At 34.8% G+C, this 10,593-nt stretch overlaps 1 pseudogene across 1 annotated transcript; it reads right to left on the minus strand.

Moving 5' to 3' along the window:
• Nucleotides 1-6,213: 6,213 nt before the first annotated feature.
• On the minus strand, nt 6,214-10,353 carry LOC149171372 (ABC transporter B family member 1-like; annotated as a pseudogene). The gene is made up of 8 exons (XR_016259236.1): nt 10,053-10,353; nt 9,569-9,768; nt 9,217-9,476; nt 8,809-9,125; nt 8,478-8,701; nt 7,729-8,099; nt 6,552-7,018; nt 6,214-6,451 (listed from the first exon to the last, which is right to left on the minus strand). The product of XR_016259236.1 is annotated as an ABC transporter B family member 1-like (transcript).
• Between the last annotated feature and the right edge of the window lie 240 nt (nt 10,354-10,593).

Consider the following 10,593-nt stretch of genomic DNA (forward strand, 5'->3'; position numbering starts at 1 on the left):
TTATGCTGCCTCATACACTCAGTTGTTAGTGTTTTAATGAAATATAATAATTATACCAGTTGCTATCTTGCAATGCAAATCCAAGCACATTATCCTGCAATTGTACACATGTATTTGTTTATTGATTAGTAAAATGTCTCAACCAGGACAAAATTTTAATTATCTACATTAACTAGGTTTCAAAATTTAGAATACACATATCAACATGTTTCCATTATGCCATAATAGGTTTAGAATTCAGTATTTAATACATATTAAAAGCATAATTAAAATCAACCTCCTTACTAAGGCCAATAACATCAATTGAATACTAATATCTCTATCGATACTATCATTATGGAATTTTAAAACTCAACCTTTAGCATTTTTGTAGTCAACCCCTTTTTTTTTCTTTTCTTTCTTGGGACAATAATCATTGCATTTGCAATCTCAAGGGAATTAGTTATAGAACCATGTCACACTAGCATCTATCATCCCTTTTATTTTCACATTTGTAAAATGCATCATAGGACTTGCATGTAATCCCCAATTAGCACATAACCATCCCATTACAATGCTACATGAAACATTCACTTTCATAATCAAACAATCAACATGAAAGCCATGATCATAGTGCTGTAATAAACACCTACAAAAAGCAATTATCAAACCACTTGACTCTCAAATAGAGTCACAAACATTATACCTTCATTTCTTCTACAAAAGAGCTCATCTAGTCCAAGTGTTGAACCCGGAAGCTTTGATATCACTCTGTAACATACCCCCTACTAACCCTAGCCCAAACTAAGAGTAGAAGGAGGTAGTTACCGTGCTTACCCAACCTCCAAACTCCAATTATGGAAATGGGGCCTAAACTTTTCACTTTATTTTACCCTTCCAAAATTAGAAATGGATGATACCATCACGTTTGTCTCATCAAGCCGATTCTGATGACTTAAATTTTTTCTCCAACCTGGCTCTCGGATCAAAATATATGGTCATCCAAATATTATCCATCTAATTAGGGCCACATCACCAGCCTACTATGTGGTGCTTGCATGGTCCCCATGTGGTGCTCACATGGAAATCCTAGTCAGTCTCTCTCTCTACCACATGGTAGTATTACCATATTTGTTGACCCACTCATACTCGTTAAACCTATTAGAAAATTCCATTACATGATACACATGTATTATGGGTGTAGTACACATTGCAAACCCAACCCACTACGCCATGTCTACCCAAAGATAAAATCTTGAGAAATTATTTTTATGATATTTTTCAATGAGTTTCTTGCTCGTTGAAGTAGGTCAAGCACATGTTTAAGTGCTTCTAGGAAGTCAAAGAGTCAATGTATTTATGTAAGACCCTTGGAGGGCATGTTACACTAAGCATAAAATTATATAAAGGTCAAAGGAATACCTCCAAACAAAGTCAAAGTCATCTCCTTGCAACGAAAGCCTTCAAGCAACAAATAATGAAGAAATAGTCAAGTCAGCCTAAGGACAATAAGTCGGCCTAAAGGAGGGACAATCCTCTATATATAGAGGTTGTCCACTCCCTCTCAACTTCCATCCATCAAGCTCTGAAATCATTGAAGGTAGAAGTCGAGGAAAGTAAAGGTAAAATGCAAGTCTAAGGGTCTCCAAGACAAGCGATGAAAGGAGGAAGAAGACCAAAGTATAGATGATTGTTTCTAGGGCTAGAAACAATCACACGTGCGAAGAAAAGTAAGGCAAGTCTGCGACATAACAACAACTAGAGAACAATTCATGAATTATCATTGTTTGGGTGAGAAATCAAGTCTATAAGGCCTCCCAAGTCTAGCGAAGGAGTCTCTCTCTCTAGCGAAGAAAAAGAGCCCTAATTATCTAGGGTTCCTACCACACGTGGAAAAACTACAGCTGTTATTCAGTTACATCAGTTTGCAGACCTATCTCTAGAACAACCTCGTTGGATCAATGGAAGGGTGTCTTCATAAGTGAAGATCATCTCTAAGTTAAGAGGAATCATATCACATCAAGAATCTCACATAAGCAAGGACTATCTCTAGACAAAGATCGAAGAAGGAGGACGAAGTGCTGGAAAGCAAAGTGCTGAAAGGAGGAAGTCCATGTGCCAGGAAAAAAATGCAGAATAGAGGAAGGACTTGACTTGTGCTTGGAGGACATCCTAGTCAAAGGTTTAGGGTTTGGCATTGATCAATAAGAATCTTCAATAAGAGAAACTTACCGAAGGGTTCTCCTCTCTAAGAGAGAGAGGTTTTGGACCTGGAAGAGAGCCAACATATGTGTTCTTGTCTTTATATTTTTTATAGCAGTTTGCTGAAACACACACAATAATAATAAGAAGAAGACCAAGCTAAGATAATTTTAAAAGTGCTTCACAAATTGTTATCAAGTCAAGAAGAATCACAATACATAGAATTTCCCTAGATTCTTCAACAGGTACCAACCTAGGCTACAGAGGAATGATTTTTTAAACAGATAGGAATGCCTAGATATTTGGATTCCTTTAGGATTCCATTGAGTGAAATCCTAAGATTCTTACTATTTGATTTTTCTTTCTGAGACTAATATTCCAAGAATAGATCTGTAATTTCCCAAAGTTTTTGATATCACTTGAAGCCTCAAGAAAGTGATCAAGAACTATCTTGAATCTCTTGGCAATAATAGTTGAATCACCTCCAAAAATAAGAATATCATTTGCAAATTGAGAAAGGTTGATGTTCTTAATTCCTCGTTTGTATGGAATGCCAGAAATCCTTTCACCCCACCTCTCAAATCCAGACGCCTGCTGAGAGAGTCTGCCATTAAAATATAAAGGAAGGGAGAGAGGGGGAAACCTTGACGTTGATCCCTTGATGCTTTGAAGAAGCTTGAGATCTCCCATTTACCAAGGGAGAGATCTAAGGAGCTAAAATGCAGAGAGAGACCTAAAGTATAGACTAGTTATCAAATCCAAAATTTGACATTACCTTGAAAACAAATCCATGTCAGACTCGATCAAAGGCATTTGTGATGTCCAACTTTACCACCGTTCTTTTATTGCTTCTTTTCTAGATGGAATGTGTAATAGCTTCCTGAACCAAGGTGATGTTGCCAAAGATCTGCCTTTGATGAAAAAAACTTCATTGATTTTCAAAGAAGATTTTTGGAAGAAGAAACTTGAGCCTTGTTGCCAAAATCTTGGAAATAACTTTGTAAGAAACATTGCAAAGTAGAATAGGCCAAAATTGTGAATAACTCAAGATTGATAAACAATTTATTTTTTTATGGATATTAGTCAATTAAAGATATTTTATCCTACAATAAGTTGTCTCAAAGTGAGTTGCTTTTCCATGGCAACTAGGTTTTTCCCTAGACACAAGATGGTTGCTTAGTAATCATTCTCTCAAGATTAGGTAAAAGATGTTATCCCATTTGGCAAAGGATATTTTTTTCCCATGATTGACATTTATCCCTAAAATGTTATTGTAATGGTAATTATTTGGTCATATAAATGACATAAGGGTGAGATTGATTCAATCATATGTATGCCTAGAATGTGATGCAAGTCTCAAACATTCAATTGGTTCGTCCATTTGATTTCCATTGAAACCTTATGGGCTTGAACATGCCCTCAAAAGATTGAAACTCCGTTAACAGAGAGAAACTACACATTCCTTACCATTGTACCTAACCTCCTTGGTTAAATATGATTATCTTCTTACTACAACATCCTGTCTAACTCTTAAAATGACAACTCCTTATTCTTTTATATAATATTAATTCATCACAAAATGTTTATTTCTCATTGGATGGCTATTTAATGTCACATAAATCATCTCTTTATCTTTATTTTTTTTTACTCTTATTTTTTAACTTTAAAGAAGTTGACCGTTAAGACCCTTTAATCTTGCTACTTGCAACAATAAATTAATCTTTATACCCTTTTAGTTAAGTAATAGGCCTTGCCACAAATCCATTTCGCTACCATATAAACCCACACCCTTCCATTTTATAACATAATAATATAATGTGTCCAACTAACTTACTGAGTATTTTGAACTTGTCCCATACATCATATATAAGTTTCATTACAATAATCATAACTCAAATCTCTGTTTTCAAATGTGACATCATATGACATATATAAATTATTATATATATATATATATATATATATATATATATATATATATTTATATATATATATATATATATATATATATATATTATATCATATTTTAAAATTAAAAAATATAAATATTTTATTTTTATTTCTTATATTTAAACTTAAACTATAAAATTATTTTCAAAATTTATATATTGCAAAATCTCTTTCTTACCCCTCAATTTATAATAATATTAAAATCCATTTAATTACATTACAATACATTTGTCTTATAAACCTTTCATCTTATTATGATTCAAATCTTTTATTTTATTTTTGATATAGTGAAAATTAGTTGGGAGACAATCATCATTAATACCTCTCATCATATTCTGGCTCAGATTTTTTTTTTTTTTGATACAATTGGAAACCCTAGACAATCTCATCATATTCTGGCTCAGATTTTTTTTTTTTTTTTTAATACAATTGGAAACCCTAGACAATCATCATTAGGTGACAATCATTATTAACTGCCAAACTATTAAAATCATCATAGATCTATCTTGCTAACATGAGCAGAGAGAGATTAAATTGCAAACTTCTTTAGAGTGCAAAATACAATGTGTAATTTTTCATTGTTTAAATTGTATTTCTGAATGCTATATAAAGTATTATATAAGACCAAATAAACATTTTAACCATAAAAACTTATTTTTTCATAGTATAAATATATATTTGTTAAAATGACATACAATGTATACATAATTGACATTAAAATATTTTACATAACATGTATAAAGAAACATTTTATAAACTCAAATTAATTAACATATATTTTAAATAGTTTATTTAAATCTCTTATCGAAATGTAAATTAGTTAACATAAATCTTAAATAATTTATTTAAATATTTTATTAAAATATTTTTTAAAAATATAAATTTTAAACCATAATTACCAAGTTTAAATTCAAATTTAGATTCTAATTCATATAATACCATAAAAATTAAGATGACAAAATTTCATCTCAAAAATAATTTGATAATATATATCTTACAAATTAAAAATAAAATTAGATAATATATATATTATTATAATAATAATAATAATAAAAATAATTTTTATTTTTATTTTATTATTTTCATATTGAAATAATCTAATAATATAAATAATATAAAAATTTCAGCATGCATTCTTCCTAAATCAAAAAAACATGTGTTTTCCAAATTAATAATTATTTATCAATTCTTTTCCTTCTACTTGAACGTGATCCCTGCTCTTCTGCAAGCGATTCTCGCTATTCTATCCAAGTTTGCCCGGTAAACTATGAATTATTCGATTAATTTATTGTCAGTCGAATCAAATTTTTAATGGTAGAATGAATATTTTTGGTATTTTTAGTTTTGATTTAAGTGAGTTTGGTAATTATACTTTAAACATTTTACTCATATTTTTTTATTTCTAATTATTTTACACTAGTAATTGTCCCAAAAGGTATAAAGAGAGGCCGATAGGATTATTAAATTATAATTGTTGAATTTTTCTAGAAAAGATGTTGGTTCAAGCCTAACGGATGAGCAATTTGAGCTGGCTAAAGGCCTTCTAATTATTTTTTATTATTGTAAAATTATAATGATAATTCATTTGTTTTACTTTCAAAAGCTTGAAGGAATTTAAAGAGCAGGTATAGAATTGCTTTATAGGATTTGATCTCAAAATCCTTGATTTGTAGATATATACTCAATGAAATGTTAATTGATTGAAACCCTGCACAAATAAACCTACACTTTATCTCTGCGACATAAAATTAGTAATTGTTTTTGTCTTTTGCTTGGCATTTTTTTTTCTTTTCTATCAATTTTGATTGAAATTTAATAGGGATTTTTTAAATTTTAAATATTGTGTATAAAGATTTTTTTAAAATCAAGTTTATCTATTATACATTTTGGAAATCTGATGATTTTATTTTGTTTTTCCAGTTTTTAATATTTCTTTGGCGATCACTCTTAAGTCTTTTTTTCTAATTCCTAAGTCTTCTTCTCTAAAAGTGTTTGTCTTTATATCCAAAATCTACCAAATTTCCAAAATTTATAACAAATAATCTAATTTTTTTTATTCATTTATATATTCAAAAATACAATTTACACCACTAGAAACGTGCCAGCAACCACGATTGGAAAAACACTAACGCGAGTCTCCACTGTAACACAAACCCTATGGTACATGCGACCAGCATTAACGCGGAGTTCTGTACTATCATCGAAATCCTGTCGCCAATGGCAGATCTCACATTCGTGGCATCAGGAGCCAAACGAGCGGCAACTTGGCTGCTGTTGTTCTCTTCCCGATCAAACCAACTGACCTCATTGCGAAGAATCGCTGACAGACAGAAGGATTAGGGTTGTCATCAATCAGATTCATACTTCAAAAATTATAAAAACCAGTACTGAAATTTTTTCACGGAAACCGTTTTGTTCACCTTCGAGCATTGTCTGTCGGACCCGCTTGGTCAGATTCTCGCCAACGATTTCCCAGAAGGAATGCTGCACCGTATTGAAAACGAGGGCGCCGAACGATATCCCTATCAGAACAAAGCAGTATTTCTTGATTTCATTTTTTATGTATAATGGATCAGGGTTGTAATAGATGCTCAGCACGGCACTCAGGATGTAAGCGAAAAGTGCGCTTATGGAACCGCAGACCATGGACCCTACGGATCCTAGTAGGGCATAGGCCCATTCTGGGGCATTCATCTTGACTAGTCTCCAGAATGACCCTGCCTGCTCTATGAAGGGTACTTTTTCTGTTTTGTGTGCTGAGTTGACATCGACAGATGTGCTGACGGAAGTTGAGAAGTCTGAAAGCCTTTTGGAATAGGGAGATCGGCCATAAGAAGAGTTTCTTCCAATTATGGGCGAGCTCACAGAATTCCTTGGGTTGGAGGGCCTGGAAATGGGCAAACAAACAAAAAAATCAAAACGAGAATACAAATCTATGTTCATTCTATTTCCCCTTTCTTCCCGGGATCATTCAAACTGATAAATACTGAGAATTTATGGAAGGTACAAAACAAGTTTCCTTTTATCTTGGTGATGAATGAGTGGGTCATTCAGAATGTGACAAAATGTAAAAATCCATAAACTTCTACAGAGTAAAATCTGAAGTACCAATAAACACTATAAGGGTTAATGGGAGGAGCAAAACAACTACAATTTAAGAGAAAGGATTTATCTCTGGACCGAACAAAACCATTATAATTTGAGGGAAAAAAATGAAAGGATTGTATGAGAAGGCATCCAAACAGTTTGGTGGAAAATCTTTCACTGTAATAAAACCAGAAAAACTTGGCAGCTGCTAAATAATTTTCCAAAGAAAACCCTGAGGATCTATAGACAAACAAAACAATTATAATTTCACAAACTGCTAATCTAAGGACTAAGAAGAAGCTGAGGATAAGCATTATAATTACAGTTTTACAGAGAAGACCCCAAGGATTTATGGGACTGCAAAAAAATTACAATTTTATAAAGAAGGCGAGAGGATTTATGGGAGAAACAAAACAATTCCAATTCTATAGACTTTCAGTGGGAAAACTATTGCATAGGTTAACCACAATGTGCCATTATTGAATTAACATAGTGGGATAAAACCTTTACCTGGCACTGCTCTTTCTTGCATTGTTACCAAGCTCATGGGCAGTTTCTTGGAGTCTGATCAATGTTGAATAAGCCCCGTCATCCCCTTTTGAGATAAGGTCATCGTGAGTCCCCATCTCCAAAATGCTCCCCTACTGAACAACTGCCACCAGATCAGCCTTCCTAATGGTTGAGAGACGATGTGCCACAACTACTGTTGTTCTTCCTATCATGAACCTGTCAAGGGCTTCCTGAACAAGTTTTTCTGATTCAGAGTCCAGAGCACTGGTTGCTTCATCCAAAAGTAGTATGGCCGGGTTCTTCAACATCGCTCTGGCTATTGCAATGCGTTGCTTTTGTCCGCCTGATAGTTGGCCACCTCGTTCACCAACCTGGAGTTGCAGACCCAACTTAGTACAAATCATAACCATGGCTACTATCAACTCTGACATATAGAAAAGGAACAGTGAGATGGAAGAAAAGTGCTATAAACCATAGATATATAGTTCAACTCCTGGGGATTTGGGTTAGAAAGGGAAGGGAAGGAGACTTGATAGTGGGAGAAGGTATTCCAGGATGACAAGGTAAACATATCAGACTGTTGTTATTCACACACACAAGTCATAAAGAGCGACTGGAAGACTGAGCAAGGAAACAAGCATAATCACCAAACAACTAATCAACCATCTCTGCAACAAACAATCAACTGACAACTAATCAATCATCTCTGCAACAAAGAATTTTCAGTTATTACAGCTAGCAGCATATACCTGAGTGTCATATCCTTCAGGGAGCTTTGTGATAAAAGAGTGTGCATTTGCAACTCTGGCTGCTTCCTCCATTTCCACCTGGGTTGCATCCTCTCTTCCCAATAGCATGTTTTCCTTAATGCTTGTTGCAAACAATGCCGGTTCCTGACTCACAAGCCCTATCTGCTGTCTAAGCCATTTCAACTGCAGAGTTTTGATGATAAACCCATCAAATAGCACTTGACCTTCTTTCACAGAAATTAAAAAAACAGTACTTTTGAGAAGAAATTCATTAAACTAAAAACCGGAGTTCAGGGCATGAAAATGCCATGTAAAATCATGTATTGGATACCTTCAATGGGGTCATAGAAGCGCTCGATCAGAGCAACTACAGTACTCTTTCCCGACCCACTTCGACCAACCATAGCTACAGTTTTTCCTGCGGGAATGTTCAATGAGAAACGGCTGAGAACGGGTATCTCTGGTCTAGAGGGATATGCAAAACTCACGTTTCGCAGCTGGACATGGCCTGTGACTGCGGGCAGAGTAATTCCATCAGAGTAGTTTCGATCAATCTTGGGCCTGTGATCAATAGTTCGAAATATATTCACAGCAGCAGATTTTGCCTTTGCAAATGCTGTCATGCTGGGAGTTGCTTGCCCCAGTGCTCTGCAACAACAGATTCAAATTGTAAAATCACTTCCTACAAATCAAATTGTGGAGAAACAGGAGAAAACATGCAATTGGGTATACTACATACAATCCACCGATCATGACTGAAAACATAGTAGATATGGCCAATCCTCCATTTGTATCATGGTGCGTCACAAGCCATCCTCCATACCACAGAAGCAGAGCATAACAGCAAAATATCACACAATAAGTTGACCCCAGCCCAAATCGGTTTACCAGACCACTCTTATATCCAATCTTCTGAGCCACACTCAGAGACGCAGAATACGCTTTCAGCGCTTTCTCCTCGCCTACGAATGAGAAAACCGTGCGAATTTGTGCCAAGGCCTACAAGTTGAATTGAATTAAATTTAGCCCCATTAAAAACAATTCAATTCCTCACTAGAAAAGGGAGCTGATTATATCAAACAATTCAGCACCTGTTCTGCAATGTTACCAGCCTCTGCATATGCATCCTGACTCTTGGAGGAAAGCTTGGTTATCGTTATGGTATGAACGGCTCCAAACAAGGCTATCAATGGCACCACTGCAAGAGTCAGCAGAGCCAACTTCCACACTGTGATGAACCCCACCACAAATCCAGCCACAAATGTCACCTGTAATGGATGAAATTGCCTAGCTGCGAACCGAATTACATCAAAGTTAATGAAATTTCCAGAATCTAATCTCAAGAGGAGATTTATAAGCAATTTCAAAAGGCCCCAAAGAGAGGAGTAGCAGGGGAATGGAAGGGTGTTCATGAGTTCTTCAAGACCAGTCGTAGACTGTACTGATAAAAGGAAAAGGTCAAGCAAACAAGCATACACTAAGTAATCAATTAACCATTAGTAAGACACACCAGTTCATTTTGGCGGTCTCCATTGACATTAATTGAAACCGTTGAGAACATAGAAAAAGATTAACTGATCTTCTCACTCATAGCATCCTGAACAGCCACAATGTCGCTGCCGATGGTATTGATGATGTCGCCCGTCCGTGCATCAATGTCGAAGTATTCCACACGTTGATTCAGAGTGGCCTCGAGATACTTGATCCGGAGCCTGGTTGACTGCCTCTCCCCTTTATTCCACCAGATACGCGGAGATAAGGCCACTAGATAGATTTTTGCTTCGAAAACATTACCAATGTAGGAATTCGGAAAGACGTCTAACGGTCCTCGATGTGAAAATATCTTCACTTGGGGTGCCATAAACTCCACGAACTCTCTGAAGCTCGGGCACAGATGTCAAGTGGAGAGTAAAAGTTTTCCGTGTTTTTTTTTATTTTCCGTTGTTTTTTTCCTGGTTCAGATCAACGGTTGAAAGTGTCTTTATCTGATCGAATGGAGCAAGGTAAAAGTGTTGACAAAGAAGTTGATGCATAAGAAGACCTATCGACTTAAATATATTTATTTTTTTAATTAGAGTTCACATTTTTTAATTATAGTTTATATTATTTTTCTATT

This window comes from Pinus tabuliformis, chromosome 4_2, assembly GCF_031772625.1.
Source record: "Pinus tabuliformis cultivar Carrire ecotype Pingquan chromosome 4_2, CPIR1, whole genome shotgun sequence".
In the NCBI taxonomy this organism is placed as follows: Eukaryota; Viridiplantae; Streptophyta; class Pinopsida; order Pinales; family Pinaceae; genus Pinus; species Pinus tabuliformis.